At 46.5% G+C, this 23,400-nt stretch overlaps 1 protein-coding gene across 4 annotated transcripts in view; it reads right to left on the minus strand.

Moving 5' to 3' along the window:
* CARD11 (caspase recruitment domain family member 11) overlaps positions 1-23,400 on the minus strand; it is a 137,335-nt gene that overhangs the window by 77,547 nt on the left and 36,388 nt on the right. The gene's annotated exons all lie outside the window — the stretch shown is intronic.

Genomic DNA, 23,400 nt, shown 5'->3' on the forward strand with positions numbered 1-23,400 from the left:
AGTTCAGGCCTAGGCCTGTCCAAGCACTCAGGATCCCACCTCCTCCCTGGCACTATTTGTTTTCTTTATCTCCGCCTTGAAGCTGTAGTTCCAAACAGGCAGGCCCTTGACTGCTGATTCAGCTGCTGGAGCCAAAACTCATAAAATCCTATTTTAAAAAGGTCCAATGATTTTATTTTCTGATCATAAATATGAAATTTAATTAGCAGCCTGCTGCTAATGAAGTCACCATGGAAGCCAGCCTGGAGAGGCGGAGGGAATGTGAACACCTGCAGGCAACAGAACCTACTGCCTGATTAACCCTTCCTCTCCCGCTGCCCCTCACTGGGCCCTTTCTAGGGCCCCATGGGCCCCGCTGCAGAGGGGCAGCCTCTGGCCTGGAAGGACAAGGAGGGGCTGCTCGTTCAGGCAGAGTTGGAGGTAGCTCAGATGTCCCTTCCTTGGGTCTCCAGGAAGCTCTGGGCACAGCAGCGGGGTACTGGATGTGCTGGTTAATTTTATGTGTCCACCTGATTGGGCTAAGGGATGCCCAGATAGCTGGTAAAACATCTGGGTGTGTCAGTGAGGATGTCTGTGGAGGAGCTCAGCATTTGAATCAGTAGACTGAGTTAAGAAGATCCGCCCTCCCCAACGTGGTTGGGCGCCATCCCATCTGTCCAGGGCCCCTGATAGAACAAACAGTCAGAGGAAGGAAAAATTCTCGTCTTGAGCTGGGACATCTGTCTTCTCCTGTCCTCTGACACTGGAGCTCTTGGTTCTGGGCCTTCAAACTCTGGGACTGACACCATGGACTCCCTTGTTTTCAGACCTTCAAACTGGGACTGAATTATATACTAGCTTTCTTTCTTTTTCCCTCTCCGTTTTTCTTTCTCTTTCCTTCTTTCTTTCTCTCTCCCTCCCTCCCTCCCTCCCTTCCCTCCCTCCCTTCCTTCCTTTCTTCTTTTCTGAGACAGGGTCTTGCTCTGTTGCCAAGGCTGGAGTGCAGTGTCATGATCATGGCCCACTGCAGCCTTGAACTCCTGGACTCAAGTGATTCACCTGCCTCAGCCTCCCGAGTAGCTGGGACTACAGGTGTGCATCACCATGCTTGGCTAAGTTTTTAAATTTTTTTTAGAGATGGGAACTCCCTATGTTGCTCAGGCTGGTCTTGAATTCCTAGGCTCAAGTGATCCTCCTGCCTTGGCCTCTGGAAGTGTTGGAACTATAGGTGGGAGCCACCATGCCCGGCCGTGGCTTCTGTGATTCTCCAGCTTGCATAGAGCATATCATGGGGCTTCTTGGCCTCCATAGTCATGTAATCCAATTCCCATAATTAAATCCCCTTTTATATATGTCTCTATGTATCCTACTGTTTCCATGTCTCTGACTAATACACTCTGCTGCAGATCAGAGACCCAGCTTCTGTCTTCTCTTTAAAACCCTCTGGTAGGCTGGGCCCAGTAGCTGACACCTGTAATCTCAGCAATTTGGGAGGCTGAGGTAGGAGGATCACTTGAGCCCGAGAGTTCGAGACCAGCCTGGGCAACATAGTCAGACCTCCCTACAAAAGATTTTATAACATTAGCCAGGCATGGTGGCGTGCCCCTGTGGTCCCAGCTACTCGGGAGGCTAAGGTGGGAGGATCACTTGAGCCCAGGAGTTCAAGGAGCAGTGAGCCATAATCGTGTCACTGCACTCCAGCCTGGGTGACAGAGCGAGACCCTGTCTTTAATAATAATAATAATAAAACCCTCTGATGGAACATTGTCCACAGCAAAAGGGAGGCACTGGGAATAATACACAGCTCGGCACAGGAGCTTAAGGGAAGGCCACTGGAGCTCAGAAAGTGCCCAGGGCCTCTGCTCAATGCTGTGCGTGAGCTGGGGGCACACAGCATAGTCCATTCTGCCTTACAATGGACTGGATGGTGCGGAGTCCTTCTTGCCACCAGCCAGCCTTCCTGGTAGTGACTTCCAGATACCTTCTGCCCACAACCCAAAGAGATCAGAGGAACCCTATAGTTCCTCCTTCATACTCCACAGAACACATGAAACCCAGGACCACCCTATTCCTCCCACTACTCCTGGCTTCATTTTCTCCTCCTATAATGCAGGAATAATAATGCCCATAGTTTGCAGGATTTTAGGGATGATTCAACAAATGTCTAAAGAACATGCCCGGCATACAGGAGGAGCTCCATAAACGGGAGACTTTATAATCATCATCTTGCATGAGTTTATGAGTTAAATCCCCAATCCAGAACTCACTACTATGTGAAGTCCTACGGAGGAGACACGGACTATTTCAAACATGATTCAGGAAGCTGAAGTGAGAATGTGACCGTTAATTTCCCAAACATGTTCGGAAAAACCCAATCCATCTGGTCGGTGCTGACATCACGCTAATATCTACTCAAGCGTGTCCGTGTGTGGAACACAGGGTCTGCAGTCCCAGCGTGTGTGGATCGTGTGGGGATGTGTCATTTCCCTGCACACAGGTCACGCCTGTGCAGACAGCCTGCATGTGCACTGCACACAGGAGCTGGTACACAGACCCCTCCCTGCAAAACACAAATACTCATCAGAAGTGAGAAGGAGCCGTGCTCCCCCCGATAGAGCCTGCAACGTAAAACTTTAGATTTAGTCTGTGGTCAAGGCACACAGGATTATATTCTAGTAAAAAGTTTATGACAGAAGGTAATAGAGTTTTTGAGGGATTTTTTTTCTCGCCGGATTTTTTTTTTTTTAAACAGAAGCGTATTGCAATTCTGCAGGTATTTGGGTCCCAGCTCCTGAACGAGTAGGAACAGCTGAGGTTTTGCTCCCTGCACCTCTGCAGGGAACCCTCCTAGGGTCATGGCTGAGGTTGTTGGGATGCTGGAGCCGGAACCCCTCAGGTATCACTGTCAGCACCAACAGGTGCGGCTGGCTTCCAGGATTAAATGTTACGGGTAAGCTGAGTTTGTGTAAATCAAACTCTCTTCTCCCCATTGACTGGATTTAGAGCTGACTCCCCACCTATGCAACTGCCCTCCACAGCCCCTGCTCACAGCCTCAAATTCCTCACTCAAAGTGTCGCCCATCGACCGCAGCGTCAGCAGGTGCTTCACCTGCCGCATTTTGAGCCTCACCTCAGCCCTTCGGAACGGAGACTGCGGTTTAACAGGTTCCCCAGGTGACGCTCACACACACTGATAAACGCCACTCCAACTCACACACACTGATAAACGCCACTCCAACTCACCCCTCCCTGTGCGCAGACACGTGGGTCCCCGACTCTTGGTTCACTCCCTGCCTGACCCCTCCCCGTGCACAGAGATGTGGGTCACCGACTGCCGGTTCACTCCCTGCCTGAGTCTTTTAGGACTTTGGTTTGAAGCACTATAGAATTTGTCCATGTAACTAAAAACCTCTAGTACCCCAAAAGTGATAGAAAATTTTAAAAAATCTGTTAAAAAAACCCCAAACAAGTTAAATATTTAAAAATCAGATAATATTTCATATAAGTTTTTTCAGTGCACTTGAAGTCTTCTTTGGGGACAGGGTGCCTAGTGAATCCGACCCTCCACAAACCCCACCTCATGGCCAACCTTGGTCCACTGCAACCTCCGCCTCCCAGGTTCACATGATTCTCGTGCCTCAGCCGCCTGAGCAGCTGGGATTACAGGCACCCACCACCATGCCTGGCTATTTTTTAAAGAACTGAACACTTCAATGAAAAGGCAGAGGTGATCGGGGTGGATTAAAGAGGATTCAATTCTATGCCGTCGATAACAGGCACACTTGAAACATAAAGATGTAGAGAAGGTAACAGTAAAAAGATGGAAACGCTATTCATAAAAACTGAAATGGCAATATTAATATCAGAAGAGTAGACTTCAGGAAGAGGTGTATTACCAGGGATAAAGAGGGACATTTCATAATGAAAAGAGAGTCAATTCATCAAGAAGATACTATCTTAAATGTGTATGCACCAGTTCTAAAGCTTCAAAACATGTGAGGCCAAAAGAAATAAAACTGAAAGGAGAATTGGACAAAATCTACAATGATGGTTGTTGATTTCAACAGTCTTTTTCACTAATTGTTAGAGCCAATAGATAAAAATGAAGGCTATAGAAGATTTGAATAATAGTATCAACCAACTTGACCTAATTAATGTTTAAAACACTACAATTAACAGCTGCAGAATACATACTCTTCTTTTTTTTTTGAGACTGAGTGTCACACTGTCGCTCGGGCTGGAGTGCAGTGGCTCCATCTCGGCTCACTGCAACCTCCGCCTCCCAGGTTCAAGCGATTCTCCTGCCTCAGCCTCCTGAGTAGCTGGGATTACAGGTGCCCACCACCACACCCAGCTAATTTTTTGTATTTTTAGTAGAGACAGGGTTTCACCATCTTGGCCAGACTGGTCTCGAACTCCTGACCTTGTGATTTGCCCGCCTCGGCCTCCCAAAGTGCTGGGATTACAGGTGCGAGCTACTGCATCCAGCCATACATACTCTTTTCAAGTGTACGTGGAACATTCACCAAGATCTTTCGTTGGTCTATAAAACAAGTCTCAACTTTAAAAGGACTAAAATTATATAGAGTATGTTCTCTGACACAATGAAACTAAAGTAGAAACTTATGATAAAAAGGAACCTAGAAGTTTTCTAGATGTTTGGAAATGAAATGACACAGTCCTAAATAACTCATTGGTTAAATAAGAAAGCAAAAGAAACTTTTGAAGATGTTTTGAACTGAATGGAAATAAAAACAAAACATCAAAATGTGTGGAATGCTGCTAAAGCAATGCTTAGGGAGGACTTTATAACTTTAAATGATCGTATCAGAAAAGAAGAATAATTTAAAATTAACGATCTAAGTTTCTGCATTAAGAAGCCAGGCTGGGAGTGGTGGTTCACGCCTGTAATCTCAGCACCTTGGGAGGCTGAGGCAGGAGGATCACTTGATGCCAGGAGTTTAAGACCAGCCTGGGCAGCTTAGTGAGACCTCATTGCTATAAAAATAAAAATAAAAGGTGGTGTGCACCTGTGGTCTCAGGTACTTGAGAGAATGAGGTGGGATGATCACTTGAGCCCAGGAGCTTGAGGCTGCAGTGAGCTATGATTGCACCACTGCAATCCAGCCTGGGTGACAGTGAGACCCTGTCTCAAAACAAAATAAAACAACAACAACAACAACAACAACAAAACCCCCAGAAAAAAAACAAAAGAAAGAAAGAAGAGGAAAGAAGATAATGAAAATAAAGATAAGAGTGAAAAACAGTAAGTTAGAAAGCTTAAAAACAGTTTAGAAAACCAAAAGCTGGGTCTTTAAAAAGAGCAACAAAATGGATAAACCTCTAGCTATACACTAAGAAAAAAAGAGAAAAAACAGGCCTGGCGCGGTGGCTCACACCTGTAATCCCAGCACTTTGGGAGGCTGAGGTGGGTGGATCACGAGGTCAGGGGTTCGGGACCAGCCTGACCAACATGGTGAAACCCTGTCTCTACTAAAAATACAAAAATTAGTTGAGCGTGGTGGCACATGCCTGTAATCCCAGCTACTCAGGAGGCTGAGGCAGAAGAATTGCTTGAACCTGGGAGGCAGAGGTTGTAGTGAGCCGAGATCGCGCCACTGCACTCCAGCCTGGGTGACAGAGTGCGACTCTGTCTCAAAAAAAAAAAAAAAAAAACAAAAGAAAAAAAACAAAATGACCAATATCAGGAATGAAAGAGGAGCTATCACTACCAGTGCAACAGACATTAAGAATATATTAGGAATATTGTTTTAAAAACATTATGCCCACAATTCTATAATATGAATGATAAGAACAGAAATTACTCAAAAGATATACATTCCCAAAATTGACTTAAGAAGAAATAGACAGTCTGAATTAGCCCTATATCTATTGGAAAAGTTGAAGTCATTATCAGAAACTCTCCCACAAAGAAAATTCCAGACTCATACAGCTTCACTGGTGAATTCTGTCAAACGTTTAAGGAAGAAATAACACAAATCTTACATAAATACTTTCAGAAAACAGAGGAAAAAGCAACACTTCCCACCCATTTTATGTGGCCAATATTATGCTGATTCTGGAATCAACCAAAAAACATTACAGGAATAGAAAACTAGGAACCAGCATACTTCATGAACATAGATACGAAAATCCTTAATGGGATTAGCAATAACTTCAAAAATATAGAGAGAGGATAACACATCATGAGCAAGTGAGATTTATTCCAGAAATGCTAGTCCATTCAACATTAAAAAATCTACCAATGTGGCCAGGCACAGTGGCTCATGCCTGTAATCCCAGCACTTTGGGAGGCCGAGGCAGGCAGAGGTCAGGAGTTCGAGACCAGCCTGACCAACACGGTGAAACCCCCTGCATCTACTAAAAGTACAAAAATTAGCCAGGCGTGGTGGCGGGCCCCTGTAATCCCAGCTACTCAGGAGGCTGAGGCAGGAGAATTGCTTGAATCTGGGAGGCAGTGGTTGCAGTGAGCCAAGATCGTGCCACTGCACTCCAGCCTAGGCAACAGAGCGAGACTCCATCTCAAAGAAAAAAAAATAAATCAACCAATGTGCATCACCATATTAAGAGAATAAAGAAGGGAAAAATCATCTGATTACTTCAATCTATGCAGAAAAGTCATTGGGCAAATTTCAGCATCCATTCATATTAAAAACTTCCACAAATTAGAATAGAAGGGACTGTTCCCCAAAGACTGGGACCAAGGCAAGGATATTCACACTGACCACTTCTATTCAACATTGTATTGAAGTTTCTAGTTAATCCAATAAGACAGAAAATAAAAAGGACGAAGACTGGAAAGGAAGAGGTAAACCTGCCATTATTTGCAGAAAACATGATTGTCTAAAAGAAATCCAAAGTAATCTACAGAAAAATCTGCTAGAATTAATATTCAATTAACAATGATTAATAATTATTTGCTAAATTAGCAAAGCCACAGAAAGTCAATATACAAAAGCCAAAAACCCTAATATCCAGAAACATAACACACGTAGGATTTAAGATAAGGAAAGCTTTGTAAAGTGTCTGCACCAAGAACTACAAAGCATTGCTAAGAAAAATTAAGAAAGCCCTAAGTCAAACAGAGAGATATATCATGTTCATTGATTGGAAGATTCCTTAATATTGGTTTTTGGTGTTTTTTTTTGTTGTTGTTTGTTTGTTTTTTTGTTTTTATTTATTTATTTTTTTTGAGACAGGGTTGTGCTGTGTTGTCCAGGCTGGAGTGCAGTGGTGCAATCATAGTTCACTGCAGCCTCAGACTCTTGGCTCAAGCGATCTTCCTGCCTCAGCCTCCCAAGTAGCTGGGATTACAGGCACACATCACCACACCCAGCTAATTTTTGTATTTTTTGTAGAGACAGGGTTTCACCATGTTGGCCCAGGCTGAGCTCAGGCAATCCTCCTGCCTCGGCCTCTCAGAAAGTGCTGGGATTACAGGCATAAGCCACCATGCCTGGCCTGGAACTCTCATACATAGCTGGTGAGGGTGTAAAATAGGACAACCACTTTAGAAAATGGTTTGGTAAATTAAATATATACCTATTCTGATGACTTAGCAAATACCTAGGGTTCTAGGACCCAGGACCCCTATGTATTTACTCAAGGAAAATGAAAACATGTCCACACAAAGACTTGTGTGTGGTTAAACTGATAACAACTTCATTCATAATAGCCTCAAGCTGGAAACCACCCCAGTTACCCAACAGGAGGAAGGATAAACAAATTGTGGTAATAAAAATAAACAGGAAAGAGACATGCAACAACGTGGAAGAATCTGAAAACACGCAGAGTGAAAGAAACCAGACACAAAAAGGTACATACTGTGTGATTCCAGGTATGTGAAGCCCCCGGACAGACAAAGCTACCCAACGTGAAAGAAATCAGAACAGTGATTGTCCCAACAGCTTCTGGTGGGAAGGATGGAAACTGAGCAGGAGGGGCATGAGGAAACTCTTGAGAGCACTGAAGATGTTCTGTATCTTGAAGGATTATGGGTTACGTTCGTCAAAAACGGTTGAACTATCTACCGTGCACTTAAGATCTGTGCATTTCGCGGCATACAAATTATATCTCAATTTGGAAAAAAGAAATGAGAATGGATCTGAAGTGATCCCTCCAATACAATACTGTGCTTTCACACCTCTGAAATCTTTTATTTAATTTTTAATTTTCATTTTTTATGTCCATAGGTTTTTGGGGGTACGGGTGGTATTGGGTTACATGAGTAAGTTCTTTAGTGGTGATTTGTGAGATTTTGGTGAACCCATCACCCAAGCAGTATACACTGAACCCAATATGTAATCCTTTATCCCTCTCCCCATCCCACCCTTTCCCCACTAAGTTCCCCAAATCCACTGTGTCATTCTTATGCCTTTGCATCCTCTTAGCTTAACTCCCACTTATGAGCCAGAACATACGATGTTTGGTTTTCCATTCCTGAGTTACTTCACTTAGAATAATAGTCTCCAATCTCATCCAGGGCCCTGCAAATGCCACTAATTCATGCCTTTTTATGGCTGAGTAGTATTCCATCGTATAGATATACCACAGTTTCTTTATCCACATGTTGACTGATGGGCATTTGGGCTGGTTCCATATTTTTGCAATTTTGAATTGTGCTGCTATACACAAGCATACACCCTTGAAATCTGAAATGATAGCTCAGTGGGCCTGGGGAGAGGGGTAGAATTCCAGCAGATACTCCGGGAATAAACCAGGTCCCAATGGGCCCTTGGTGTTGTTTGCACCTGCGATCCCCATGCACACAGGTGATGGGGGATGGCTAAGTTAGACGACATCTGTGTCTGTTTCCTAGAGCTGCAGTAAAAAATTATCACAAATTTAGCAGCTTAAAACAATGGAAATGTATTCTCTCCCAGTTCTGGAGGCCAGAAGTCCAAAATCAGGGTGTCGGCCAGATGGGCTTCTTCTGGAAGCTCAGAGGGAGAGTTTTTTCCAAGCCTCTTTCCCAGATTCTAGTGATTTCTGAAGATCCCTGGCATTTCTTGACTTGTAGATACCTCACTCCAATCTCTGCCTCCGTCATCACATGGCTTTCCCTGTGCATCTCTGCACAGCCTCTCTTCTTTTTATTTCTTTTTAAAAAAATATTTATTTATTCAGAGACAGGGTCTCACTCTGTTGTCCAGCTGGAGTGCAATGGCACAAAGACGGGTCATTGCAGCCTTGACCTCCCAGGCTCAAGTGATCCTCTCACCTCAGCCTCCTGAGAAGCTGAGACTACAGGTGCATGCCACCATGCCCAGCTAATTAAAAACTTTTGTGTGGGGGGTAGAGATGGGGTCTTGCTGTGTTTCTCAGGCTGATCTTGAACTCCTGGGCTCAAGTGACCCTCCCATCTTGGCCTCCCAAAGTGTTTTGATTACAGGTGTGAGCCACCAGGTCTGGCCAGTGTGTCTGTCTCTCTCCTCTCGTTCTCCTTTTTATAAGGAGGCCAGTCATTAGATTCAGCCCCCACCTCCTTATCCAGTATAATCTGTTTTTAACTTAACTAACCCCATGTGCATGAGACCCCATTTCCAAGTTAGGCCACACTCTGAGGTTCCAGGTGGGCAGGAAATCTGGGAGACATTATTTCCTCCACTGCAGTCCATGCTCTGGCCAAAGTACAGGCAAGTTTCAGTGAAGGTGAAAATACAGCACAGGGCCTGGATCTTCAAAGGGGCCTTCAACAGCCCACGTGTGGGTTTGGGACATGGAGGCCCAGGCCATGGAAAGCAGCTCATGAATTAGAATTTGAAAGAGCACGATGTGTGTCTGTGCGGGGCCATGATCCCACCAGAGGAGGAATGGAGAAGGCATTTCTGGGGGTTCTTGGGAAGAAAGTGCATTTCTAGTGACCCCACCCTGGCATCTGATCCATCCAGAGGCATTGCTAAATTTGAAGGCCCCGAAAAGCTTTGAGAACACACCCGTGACACGTGCGAAGTCTACGGGAAAGAGAGGCGGGTGACTCGCCAGAGGAAAGCTCATATCCAGGGACGCAGCAGAAGGTGGGCCCTGTGATCCGGGTCGGAGCTGCTTTTAATTGCCTTCGCTTTTCCTGCACCAAGGAGTCTGGGCCATGTGGCTTTCTCTGCAGAAGAATTAACCTTTCCTCAGCAGGGGAAACGTCCCGTGGGTTTTCACGCAGAACCGGCTCTTGGTAAACCTGTCCCTGCCGCACCCTGCAAAGCTCCCGCCCCTGCCTCCTCTTGTCTGGAGCTGTCTCCCTTCTAGCTCGCCAAATGCTCACGGTTCCTATATTTTAAAAAATCGTGTCCCATCAAACTCTGCTTTTAGGAATGGCACGAAGAGCCGACACGCACGGTGAGCAGCTGCCTTCTCCAGATGGAACGCCTCACCTGGGACGCAGGCGTTCCTGTTCATAGTCACGCCCTGAGCCCTGGATTCCTGCCCAAGCTCACATAGCAGGGACTGGCCCAGCCCCATTCACTCATGCATGTCTGACCCCAAGGCAGGGCTGGTGGCCTCTAAATCCTCCCGCTAGGGTTTCAGTGCCTGGCTGCGTTGAAGGTGTCACCTTTTCTACGAACACCTGTTCTGAACAGTGAAAATAGCTATTCCTAACAGAGGAGTTGCAAGCTCCAGGGATCTGTGTGTGCGTTGGGGAGAGTGGAGTACATCATTTCTGGAAAAGGGGGCCTCAAAACGTAGCGCCGTTTACAGATGAGAAAAGATGCATTTAGAGGCTTGAACTGGAATGGGCTGTACACAGGACTGCCTTGCCAGACAGCGGCTCAGAAGTCTTCAAAAACATTTGAAGATGCCCCGTTAAAAGCGTTTGGTTATCTGTTGGTAACAGTGCTGGTCTGCTCAGCCTGCCTTAACAGAATACCACAGACTGGGTGGCCTAAGCAAGAGAAATTCACTTTCTCACAGTGCTGGACACTGGAAGTCTGAGATCAAGGTGCCAGCAGGGTTGGTTTCTGGTGAGGCTCTTCTACCTTCCTTGCAGGTGGCCACCTCCTGGCTGTGTCCTCAAATGGCCTTTACTTCCATGCACGTGAACCTGGTGTCTCTTCCTCTTCTTACAAGGACACCAGTGCTGTGGGATCAGGTCCCCACCCTCATGGTCTTATTTAAAATTGCCTCCTTAAGATTCCTCAAATAAATAAAAATTGAGCTACCATTTGACCCAGCAATCCCACTACTGGGTGTCTACACAAAGGAAAACGAATCATTGTACTAAAAAGATACCCACGCCCTTATGTTCATGGCAGTGCTAGTCACAAAGCAAAGATGGAATCAATCTAGGTGCCCATCAACGGTGGATTGGATAAAGAAAATGTGGCATATATACACCATGGAATACCACACAGCCATAAAAAGGAACAAAATCGTGTCCTTTGCAGCAACATGGATACAGCTGGAGGCCATAATCCTAAGTGAATTAACAGATGAACAGAAAACCAAATACTGCATGTTCTCACTTATAAGTGGGAGCTGAATGAGGAGAACACATGGACATAAAGATGGGAACAACACACACTGGGGTCTGCAAAATCAGGGAGGGAAGGAAGTGGGCAAGGGTTGAAAAACTACTGATTGATACGGTTTGCCTCTGTGTCCCCACCCAAATCTCACCTTGAATTGTAATAATCCCCTTGTGTCAAGGGCGGGACCAGGTGGTGGTAATTGAATTACAGGGATAGTTTCCACCATGCTGTTCTCCTGACAGTGAGTGAGTTCTCACGAGATCTGATGGTTTATAAGCATCTGGCATTTCCCCTGCTTGCACTCATTCTCTCTCCTGCCGCCATGTGAAGAGGTGCCTTCTGCCATGACTGTAAGTTTCCTGACGCCTCTCCAGCCATGGGGATCTGTGAGTCAATTAAACTTCCTTTCTTTATAAATTACCCAGTCTTGGGTATTTCTTCTTAGCAACATGAGAACAGACTAATATAACGACCTATTTGATGTTCACTATTTGGGTGATGGGTTCAGTAGAATTCCAAACCTGAGCATTATGCAATGTCCCTATGTCACACACGAAGCTGCACATGTACCCCCAAAATCTAAAATTTCCAAAAAAGAGAAACAATAACTAAAAAGAAAAACCAATCACTCCCTGCTTAAAGGCCCCATCTCCAAATACAATCACGTTGGGAGTTAGGGCTTCAACATGTGAATTTGGGGGACACCATTCAGTCCATCACAGTAACCAAGCCTGCTGTCCCTCCCCATCCTGATGGGATGTGTGAACCAAAGTGGACTTTTTTTAAGAAAGGAAGCTTGACTTGACAACACCCAAATGAACAGTCCTTTAAGACAGCGTTTCCGGCAATTTTGCAATTGCTCCACGTGTTTTCTGGAATTTCTTCCTCTGAACTGCTGTAATTCTAAAGCTTGAGGAACAGTTGCAGAGGGTGAGAATCTGCATTCTTCCCTGTGCAGTGACACCATCGCTGGGATAGGCACAGAGACCAAACAGCGGCCACATCGAATGACCTCACATTTCCCAGCCTCTGCGCACACGCCCATGTTGTTCCATGCACCGGGAACACCCTTCCCATCATGTCCATGTACAAGGCACACCCCTTAGGGCTCAGGGCCACTGTTGCCTAAACTCCATGGCAGTTCCATGCCTGCTTCCTCCACCGCTCCCAAGCTGCAACTTTCAGACTCGCACTTGTCACATGGGATTGTGCTTTTTGGCCTCCTTCACTTGGCAATTTGCCCTGGAAACCAGCAGACCTGTCTTGTCACCAGGAGGGCCTCAGTCATCAAGGCACTCTGCAGATGTCTGTCTAATCCTGTGGACGTGACGGCAGATGTCTGTCTAATCCTGTGGACGTGACGTTCTAGCCAGCTCCCCCCAACCCCACCCACACCCAAAGCTGCCACTGCCTGGTTTTGTCACAAAGAAAAACAGGGAATAAAGTGACACCAGCAGACTTACTGCCACTATTCCCAGCTCTGTGCCTGAGGCCTTTCTTTCAACTGTTTTTTTTTTTGAGGCAGAGTCTTGCTCTGTTGCCCCGTCTGGAGTGCAGTGGCACAATCTCAGCTCACTGCAACCTCCACCTCCTGGGTTCAAGCAATTCTCTTGCCTCAGCCTCCCAAGTAGCTGAGATTACAGGCGTGCACTACCACGCCTGGCTAATTTTTATATTTTTAGTAGCAACAGGGTTTCCCTGTATTGGCCAGGCTGGTCTTGAACTCCTGACCTCAAGTGATCTGCCCACCTCAGCCTCCCAAGCGCTGGGATTACAGGCATGAGCCACCGCACCTGTCCTTCCGGGACTATCTTAGACCACCAAGCCCAGAGTGTAACAATTAAGGGTGTTTGGGTTGAATAACCCCCCAGGCACCTCGGTCTCAGGAGGAATCCCTGGGTGTGAGTTCTGCCCATCTGCCCAGCCTCCCTATGGGATGGAGTCCCTGTCATTCACCGTAGTGACAGGCTCCATAACATTCCCTTTATCAGCTGCCCCTCGACGCTGTCCCACTTCCCCACCCCAAGATCCTCATCCCCGGCAACTCCCAGATGAACTAGTTGCATTCAAACCCTCATCTCAGAGACTGCTTTGCGGGGGCACGCAAATGATGACGCAGTCCGGGATGGCAGATGTTGCTCTGGACAGGTGGTGTGGAGCTCAGATCCCAGCTCCGATAAAGGCTCGTTGGAGCTGGCCGGATTCAAAGCAAACAACAAGCAAAAATGCCTGCCCTCCCCTATCCACCCCAACAAATCTCAAATGAGAACCTCAGATGGTGCAGATGGACAGGGCACCATTTTTTAGGAGAGGGAAAGCCGGGGTCATCCTGAAACTCCCTTCAGCTCAGCCCACAGGGGAGGCAGGGCGAGGATGGAGGCTGGTGGTTGCGGGTGAGTGGCCCTAGGCATGGCTCAGTTCTAAGTCTTCTTGTGGGCTTGACTTAGCTGAGAGGCAGTCCTGAGATGTTCAGGCCCACAGCAGGGACAGCAGCGGCTGCTACCACCTCCGTGCTGAGAAAAAAACAACAAGCTGCCCAGAACTGAGACACCCCACCCGGCAGCTCCCAGGGGCTCTGGGGACAGGATGGTGGTCTGGGCCCTGGGCTCTCAGCTCACATTCTACAGTGAAAAGATGGACGTCTTTTTATTTTTATGCAGAATCAAGCTGACAGGGTCTAATTCTTTCCCCCAAGGAAAGATTAAGTGGGGAGGTTGAACTTGGGATGGCAGAATGAGCTCTGTGCTGGAAAATCTATGTTTAGATCCCATTTCTCTTAAAGTCTATCTGTGGCAATTTTAAAACCTGACCCCCAAATTCTCTGCCACTCTTCCCATTGTTAGGTGGGGCTTGTGTCCCCACCCCTTGGACCCGAGCTCTGTAACTGCTTGACCTACAGAAAAAGCTGGAAGTGATACTGTACCAGTGTCTGGACTGAGGCTCTAAGAAACTGCAGCTTCCTGGTCGGGCGTGGTGGCTCACATCTATAATCCCAGCACTTTGGGAGGCCAAGGTGGGCGGATCACCTGAGGTCAAGAGTTTGAGACAAGCGTGGCCAACATGGTGAAACCCCATCTCTACTAAAAATACAAAAATTAGCAGGGTGTGGTGGCTCATGCCTGTAATCCCAGCTACTCTGGAGGCTGAGGCAGGAGAATTACTTGAACCCAGGAGGCGGAGGTTGCAGTGAGCCAAGATCACACCACCACACTCCAGTCTGGGTGACAGAGTGAGACTCTGTCTCAAAAAAAAAAAAAAAAAAAAAGAAAAAAAAATATATACATAGCTTTCATTGTCTGTGTCCTGGGACACTCACTCTTAAAGCCCAGACATGCCTGGGCATGGTGGCTCGTGCCTGTAATCCCAGCACTTTGGGAGGCTGAGGTGGGAGGATCACTTGAGCTTAGGAGTTTGAGACCAGCCTGGGCAACATAGCAAGACCCAATCTGTAAAAAAAAAAAAAAAAAAAAGAAAAGAAAAAAATTATCTGGGTATGGTGATACACACCTGTAGTCCCAGCTACTTAGGAGGCTGAGGCAGGGGATCACTTGAGCCTGGGAGGTTGAGGCTGCAGTGAGCCGTGATTGCACCACTGCACTCCAGCCTGGGCAACAGAGCAAGACCCTGTCTCTAAAAAAAAGAAGCCCAGACACCAAGCAGCCCATGCAGAGGCCACCTGGACAAGGATCAAGGTTCCCAGCCCTCCCTGGCTGAGATCCCAGCCAATAGCCGGCAGCACTTTGCAGCCACATGAGAGCACTGTCTGGGAAGTGGATCCTGCGGCCCCAGCTGAGCTGCCCAAGTTGACCCTGCGTGGAGTAGAGACAAGCTTTCTCTGCCAGGCTCTGCCTGAACTACAGAATCCATGAGCTCAAGAAATTGTTGTTGTTTGAAGTCATTAAGTTTTGGGGTGGCTTTTACACAACACACAACCAGAACACCGTCTCTGTGGCCTGGGGCAAATGCTTAATCTCTCCGGACCTCAGTTTCCTCGTCTGTAAAGGGAATAGGATTCAAAGCCTTCCAAAGTGCATTTCAGGATGTGAGGGCAATCTGGCTGCAACAGCTGTCACCCCCATTGATCACCAGAGTTGATTTGGCTGATCTGGTTGGCTAGGCGGGTGTCTCCTTCCTCCCTCACCGCTCCACGTGTGTCCCTCCTGAGGCTGCGTACTCGGTCAAAGAGGATGACCATCCCCGAGAGAGGAAGACCGGTCTTCCATCAAGGGTACACAAGTAGCCGCGCTCCCCTGCTAGAACCTCCAAACAAACTCTCAAGGTGCAAAGTGCATTTCAGCTCAAATAGTCAATGCACTCTTTCAACAATAGTGAATCAGTTTCCTGGTTTTATCGTAACACGTAACGCCCTTTCTCCAGTTTATCAAAAAATTCCCTAAAAGGACCAGAATGCTTTGTCAGTCCTTCTTAAACATCAATGTCTACATGACTCAGCTGGAGATCCTGTTCAATGCAGGAGGTCACAGGTGGCCTAGAAATCTGCATTTTAATGTGATTTTTCTTTTTTCTTTGACTCAGGACAGAGTCTCACTTTGTTGCCCAGGCTAGAGTGCTGTAGTGGTGCCATCATAGCTCACTGCAGCCTCAGCCTCCCTGGGTTCAAGTGACCCTCCCACCTCAGCCACCCGAGTAGCTGGGACTACAGGTGCACACCTACCATACCTAGCTAATTCAAAAAAAATTATTTGTAGAAATGAGGTGTCACTATGCTACTGAGGCTTTATTTGAATTCCTGGGCTCAAGCAGTCTTCTTGCCTCAGCCTCCCAAAGTTCTGCAATTACAGGTGTGTGCCACCAGCCCAGATTTTTTGCTTTTTTTTTTTTTTTAACAAGATGGGGTCTCACTTGCTTGTCCAGGCTGGAGTGCAGTGGTGCAATCATATCTCACCACAGCCTTGAACACCTGAGCTTGTGATCTTCCTGTCTCAGCCTCCTAAGTAGCTAGGACTACAGGTGTGCTCCACCACAACCAGCTAAGTTTTTTTGTATGAAGAAATGAGGTCTCACTGTTGCCCAGGCTGGTCCTGAACTGGCCTCAAGCAAGCCTTCTGCTTGGCCTCTCAAAGCGCTGGGATCCCAGACATGAGCCACTGCACCCAGCCACTGATTGCTTTTTTCTTTTTTCCTGAGACAGAGTCTCACACTGTCACCCAGGCTGGAGTGCAGTGGTATGATCTCAGCTCACTGCAACCTCTGCCTCCAGGGTTCGAGCAGTTCTCCTGCCTCAGCCTCCTGAGTAGCACTGATAGCATTTTGAGTAGCAAGGGCCCCTTTGTTTGTCTGTTACCAGCAACCACCCTTACCCACAGGATTAAACATGGAAAGGCAGTATCTTTTTTTTTTTTTAAGACAGGGTCTCACTCTGTCACCCAGGCTGGAGTGCAGTGGTGTGATCATGGCTCACTGCAGCCTCAACCTCCTGGGTTCAAGCGATCCTCCCGCCTCGGCCTCCTGAGTAGCTGGGACTACAGTCATGTACCACCATGCCTAGCTAATTTTTTGTATTTTTAGTCGAGATGGGATTTCACCATGTTGCCCAGGCTGATCTCGAACTCCTGGGCTTGCTCAAGTGATCTGCCCACCTTGGCCTCCCAAGGTGCTGGGACTACAAGTGTGAGCCACTGCGCCTGGCCGGCAGTATCTCATTTAATCCTAGAACAACTCCCAAGGAAGGCTCTAGAATCACGTGCACTTTACAGATTGGAGACACAGCATCTGGAGAGGTCTGGGGATGTGCCCATGGCCACAGCTGTTGAGTGGTAATGGCCAGGACTTGCACTGAAGTCAGCTCCTGCACGCTCAATCCCCTGCCGCCCTCTTCTGAGCACCAGGTGATGTGAGATCAACCATATTTTAAAAAATCTCACCCCTTCATGCCTGCAGCAAGGCAGCTGGGGATGAAAATCTATCACAGAAGGACAGAAATGGGGACTCAGTTACACTCAGGGATAACAAAACAGAGTTAATAAAGATAGAGGTGACTTTTTCAGGTTCCCCAGCTCCAGCCGTGATTAATTTACAGCTTTTTACATGCTAATGTTTTCCTGCCTTCTGCTCATAATAAATAACCAATATGCTTTAATACCTAGTTATTATTCATCCCTTTCAGATACTTGGATTTTGATTCTTTGCTGCAGCTCAATCACATTGAATTTCTTTAACCAGGACAGCTCCATTAAGCGTCCCTTGCAAGGACACCCTGGCGGGGCGGTGACAGTAACAGATAACGGGTGACGAGAGAGTGAGGAGCTGCCACACGAAATATTGGCAGCCATGGGGAAAGAAAGGGGAGGCCGTAATAAAAAACACCACCAAACTACATTTAAGTAACGCGGAGGTGATAACACAGACCAATAAAACCAGGGAACGCACAGTGAAGGTTGACACGCCATCCTTAACGCGCCTCCCCGGCTTGTTTCTGCAATAGAAACTCACATCCATTTAATCACCTTTCTGACATGGAGCGTTCCCTTATATTGGGATAAGAATGGCTTGTCATCCCTCCCACCCCCTCCACCTGCCGGGCTGTGTATTTCAGAAAGTTCCTTGGAACTTTCTCCATCTTCTCTCCCTCCCAGTGGCTTTCAAGCAGAGAAGGCCAGCTCATCAAGAGACATGCATGCGAGTTAATAGAATTGCTTCCTTCTAACGAAGCTGTTCCTTCTCCTGCAATCCAAGAGCTCTCTGGCAATCCTGTTCCCCATTTGACACACGGCGACTCACGTTCCTCCAGGCCCACTGAGGACTGAACGTGGCAATCCTCATCCTGCTCTGCGGCTGCCCCAAGAACAGCAGCCTCACTCCTGGGGCTTCTGGGCAGCCACTTTCCTTGGCCACCTGGACCCTCGTAGGTCAGTCCTCTGCCTCCCATGCTGGGCCACTCCTTCCACTGCAGGAACCACCCAAGGTGTTTCCAATACAGGAAGCCCTTTCTCAGGGACAGCACTTCGTATCTTTCTTGAACTCATCTGGGACTACTTCCCGTATAATGTGGTGTTTTTTTGTTTTTAAGAGATGGGGTCTTGCTATGTTGCCCAGGCTGAAGTACACTGGCCATTCACAGGCGTGATCACAGCACACTACAGTCTGAAACTCCTAGGCTCAAGCAATCCGCCTGCCTCAGCCTCCTGAATAGCTGGAACAATGGGTGTGTGCCACTGTGCCCAGCTCAGAATAATGTTTTTAAATACATAAAATAACATATAGGCTGCGTACAGTGGCTCATGCCTGTAATCCCAGCACTTTGGGAGGCCGAGGCGGGTGGATCACTTGAGGTCAAGAGTTCGAGACCAGCCGGGCCAACATGGTGAAACCTTGTCTACTAAAAATACAAAAATTAGCCGGGCGTGGTGGTGCGGGCCTGTAGTACCAGCTACTCAGGAGACTGACGGAGGAGAATCGCTTGAACCCAGGAGGTGGAGGTTGCAGTGAGCTGAGATCGTGACATTGCACTCCAGACAGTAAACAACTGAAACTCCATCTCAAAAACAAACAAACAAACAAAAAGCTTCTGCGGAGGCCTCAGGAGACTTATAATCATGGTGGAAGGGCAAAGGGGAAGCCAGCACATTTATGTCAGGAGCGGGAGGAAGAGAGAGAGAAGGGAAAGGTGCCACATCCTTTTAAACAACCAGATCTGGTGAGAGCTCACTCACTGTCAGGAAAACAGCAAGGAGGATGTCCATCCCTCCCCATGATCCAGTCGCCTCCCACCAGGACCCTCCTCCAACACTCAGTCACAACTCGACATGAGATTTGGGTGGGGACACAGAGTCAAACCGTATCACTCGGCCTCCCAAAATGCGAGGATTTACAGATGTGAGCCACCACACCTGGCAAATTGGGTCATTCTTATCACACCCACCTAAAACAGAGTTGGGAGGGGTGGAGGTAAAAAGCACCCGGGACACATAACATGGCTCCAGAAATGAAATTCTCTGCAAGCCTGGGCTGCGGACACTGCCAGCCGTAACCTGAAACCAGTTTTCTCTAACAGCTACTGAAACAATCTGCTATGACTGTAAGGTTAGTTTTACCCACCGCTGTCACTCACCAATTGGGGCTTGCCAGCTCCCCAAAACTTCACTGGTGACGGTCAACTTAAAGAACAATACGTAACACTTCTGTTTTAAAAATAAAACCTCAAACCTTTGTTCTCTGGACATAACGAAGACCACCCAGGTCTGTGTGTACGTCAAAAATTGTAATTCTTTGTTTTTTTTGAGGGGTCTTGTTCTGTTGCCCAGGCTGGAGTGCAGTGGCCCCATCATAGCTCACTGCAGCCTTGACCTCCCAGGCTCAAGAGAGCCTTCCACCTCAGCCTCCTGAGTAACTAGGACGACAGGCGTGTGCCACCACTCGCGGCTAATTTTTTTTTTTTTTTTTGTAGAGATAGGGTTTCACAGTGTTGCCCAGGCTGGTCTCAAATTCCTGGGCCCAAGCAATCCTCCCCGCTCGGCCTCACAAAGTGCTGGGATTACAGGTGTGAGCCACCGTGCCCAGCCCAAATTGCTGTTCTTACTTCTCAAGTAAAACTTCTGAATTGCAGAGATTCGTCTCTATAGTTTATTTGATGTCAGCAACTCTTATATCCCCAGTGCCTGGCCCAGAGCTCAATAACAACCACCAACTGTGTGGAAGAGTCCGATCTGATTCTAACTCTACAGTAAAGGACGCCCCACAGTCATTTAGAGGCCACGAACACTGCAGCAGATGGCACAAGGTGGTCTGCTAGTCTCCTGCCTAACTCATCATCACAGCCTGGCCTATTAAGAACAATTCCTTGCCAGAAGGGCCTCTCTCTAGCCTTACCCCATCGCAGCATCAGCTTACTGGTGGGTTTTGGCAAGAACCCGAAGTCAAGAAGGGCACGGGAATGATGCCTCCACGTCCGATCAGCGCCAGAAGGTGCTGCTGCGACCTCTTCTTCCCCGCTCCCCCGTCATTTCTTCCCTGCCTGGACTCACTCTGTGGGAAGTGATGGTATCTGAGGACTGCAATATGCTCCACGCCAGGCCCCCATCCATCACCAGCTTCCTGCTGGTTACCATGGAGACGGAATGTGCGGTCCCCACTGGGATGGGACATTCAGAGTCCCTGGGCGAGGGAGTATTTGTGGGCAAAGGGACACTGTGAGATCCAGGACCACCCAGAGTGGGGCCACGCAGAGGTCCACGCAGGCAAGAGAGGCCAAGGGGGAAGGAGGCAGCTGAGAAAAACTGCTGGATGTGCACAGAACTAAGGGCAGCATCCATGAACGTCTGGAAGACCAGACCAACTGCATGCGGAACTCTGGTGAGCTGAAGAAACCAGACCCTGACTATGTATGGCACAGAGGTCTGGGCCAGCCAAGAGGTCAGCAGCTTCTTAAGTCCACAGCCCACCGTGAAGATACCACGTGCCTTCCCAGGTAGGGAAACACTGGATAATCTCAATAGTCACTTCTGCAGCTATCTAAGACACGCCTTCATATATAGGAGCAAATGATAGCATCCATAGGAAAGCTTAGTTCAGAGCCTGCCACATAGAAACTCAATATATATCTCTCTATATATCTCTCTCATATATTATATATGTAACAATATATATTATTGATATATGATAGATACATAATTATATGTAATATCATATAAATATACATTATTGTATATAATATACAATTATATATTATATATTTATATGAAATGTGTTATATATGATATATAATTAAGTATATATTTACATTTTTAATTTTTTATATTTTATTATATATTATACATAATGTATATCATATATTATAGATTTATAATTTATAAATATATTTATAAATTATAAATATATAATAAAATATATTTATAATTTTAAATTAAAATATATATTAAAATATATTTATAATTTTAAATTAAAATATATATTAAAATATATTTATAATTTTAAATTAAAATATATATTAAAATATATTTATAATTTTAAATTAAAATATATATTTCAATAAATATATATTTAAATATATAATATATAAAAATAAATATAAATTTAACATATATTTTACTATATATTTATAATTATAAATATTTATATATAATATATATAATTTATATATAATATAATATTAATTTATTTATAAATATAAATATATAATATATAATATAATAAAAATTTATATACAATATAAATTTATGAATATTTATAATTTATTATAATTATTGTTTTTTATGAGACAGTCTCGCTGTGTTGCCCAGGCTGGTCTTGAACCCCGGGGCTCAAGCGATCCTTCTGCCTCAGCCTCCCAAATAGCTGGAGTTACAGGAAGGCACCCCTGCCCCTGGCTTAACGCAGGCCTCTAATGAGCCTAGCAGCATGCTGGATTTCTTTTGACAACGGAGGCTGGCCATAGGAAGGTAAGGAGAGAGTCTAGGAAGAGACCAGGAACCTGGCTACACCTTAGTGGGGTCACCCTACACTCAGGATATGGGGCTCCATTTTGTAAGCTCAAGGAATTTACTATTTCCTCCTGCATTCTGGTCACTGAATGCTTAAGAGGCTGACTCATAAACCATAATGCTTATTTATTTGGGACAGGGTCTTGCTCTGTCACCCAAGCTGGAGTGCAGTGGCACAATCACAGCTCACTGCAGCCTTGACCTGGGCTCCAGCAATCCTCCCACCTCAGCCTCCTGAGTAGCTACTACTACAGGAGCTTGCCACCATGCCTGGCTAATTAAAGAAAAATTATTATTATTATTATTATTTGTAGAGATGGGGTCTCGTTATGTTGCCTAGGCTGGCCTTGAACACCTGGGCTCAAGTGATCCTCTTGCCTTGGTCTCCCAAAGCTCTGGGATTATAGGTGGGAGCCACTGCACCTGGCCCTAATTTACCTTTTTATTATAAGTGGCCATTTTCTTCTGGGGAAGCATGATAAAGTGGACTTTGGAGGGAGGCAGGCCTGGGTTTGAACCTGGCTCTACCACTTACTGGCTGAGTGAGGAGGGAAAGTGGCTTGAACTCTCCAAGCCTCGAATGCTTTACCTGTCGAATGGGAGTGATGACAATATATAAATTTCACAGGGTTGCTTTAAGGAGCAAATGAAATCATACAAAAGAAAGCTTAGTTCAGGGCCTGCCACATAGAAACTCAATAAATATTTCCTGTTAACTACACAGAACTGTGTCCCTAGGAGACAGTGTGTTTAGCCAAAAAAAAAAAAAAAAAACAAAAAAAAAAACAGTGAGGAGTGGGGTGTGTGATGTGACCAAATGGACTGGTAAGCCTGGGTATCACAGGACTTCTCAGATCCTTTGCACACGAATCTTGCCAAGGGAGGTGCAGCACGCAGCATTTCCCAGCCTATCTGACCATGGCACCCTTGGTTCATGGAGCAACTCACGAACTAGTGTTCTGTGTGGCATACACTTTGAGAAACATCATCACAGGCCACGTGTCCATCAACCTGGAGAAGCTGATGAACTCACGTGCACTCTGGGGATGCATCTGTTCAGAGAATGTGGACTGGTCGGTAGCATCAGGCCATTCCCTCCCCAGGAGAGTGGAGGGGAAAAGCACATGCACAAGTCTTACTCTTGGACAAGAACACTGCCTTCAGTCATGGCACCAATATCCATGATGGATAAGCTCAATGAATGAGATCACTTTGCATTCAGTTACATTCTGGCTTGGAGTCTACTAATGAGGTGTGGGAAGGACCCAGTCACTGCAGAAACTCGGCTCAATTCATCTTTTAGGGCAAGTGATCCCTGCTGGGAATCGCTCATTCATTTCTCTTCAATTCCTATCAGGTGGAATTTCAGGGCATGGCATTTTCTGAGCCTGCTCCCAAATTCTGGAAAGAGGGAGGGAGTGGGTGAAAGTGCAGAGGGCTTGGGACAAGACAGTCAAACAAGCTCTACTGCAACCAGCAGGGTGGCCTGGCCCAGAGCA

This window comes from Pan troglodytes, chromosome 6 (genome assembly GCF_028858775.2).
Source record: "Pan troglodytes isolate AG18354 chromosome 6, NHGRI_mPanTro3-v2.0_pri, whole genome shotgun sequence".
NCBI classification, from domain to species: domain Eukaryota; kingdom Metazoa; phylum Chordata; class Mammalia; order Primates; family Hominidae; genus Pan; species Pan troglodytes.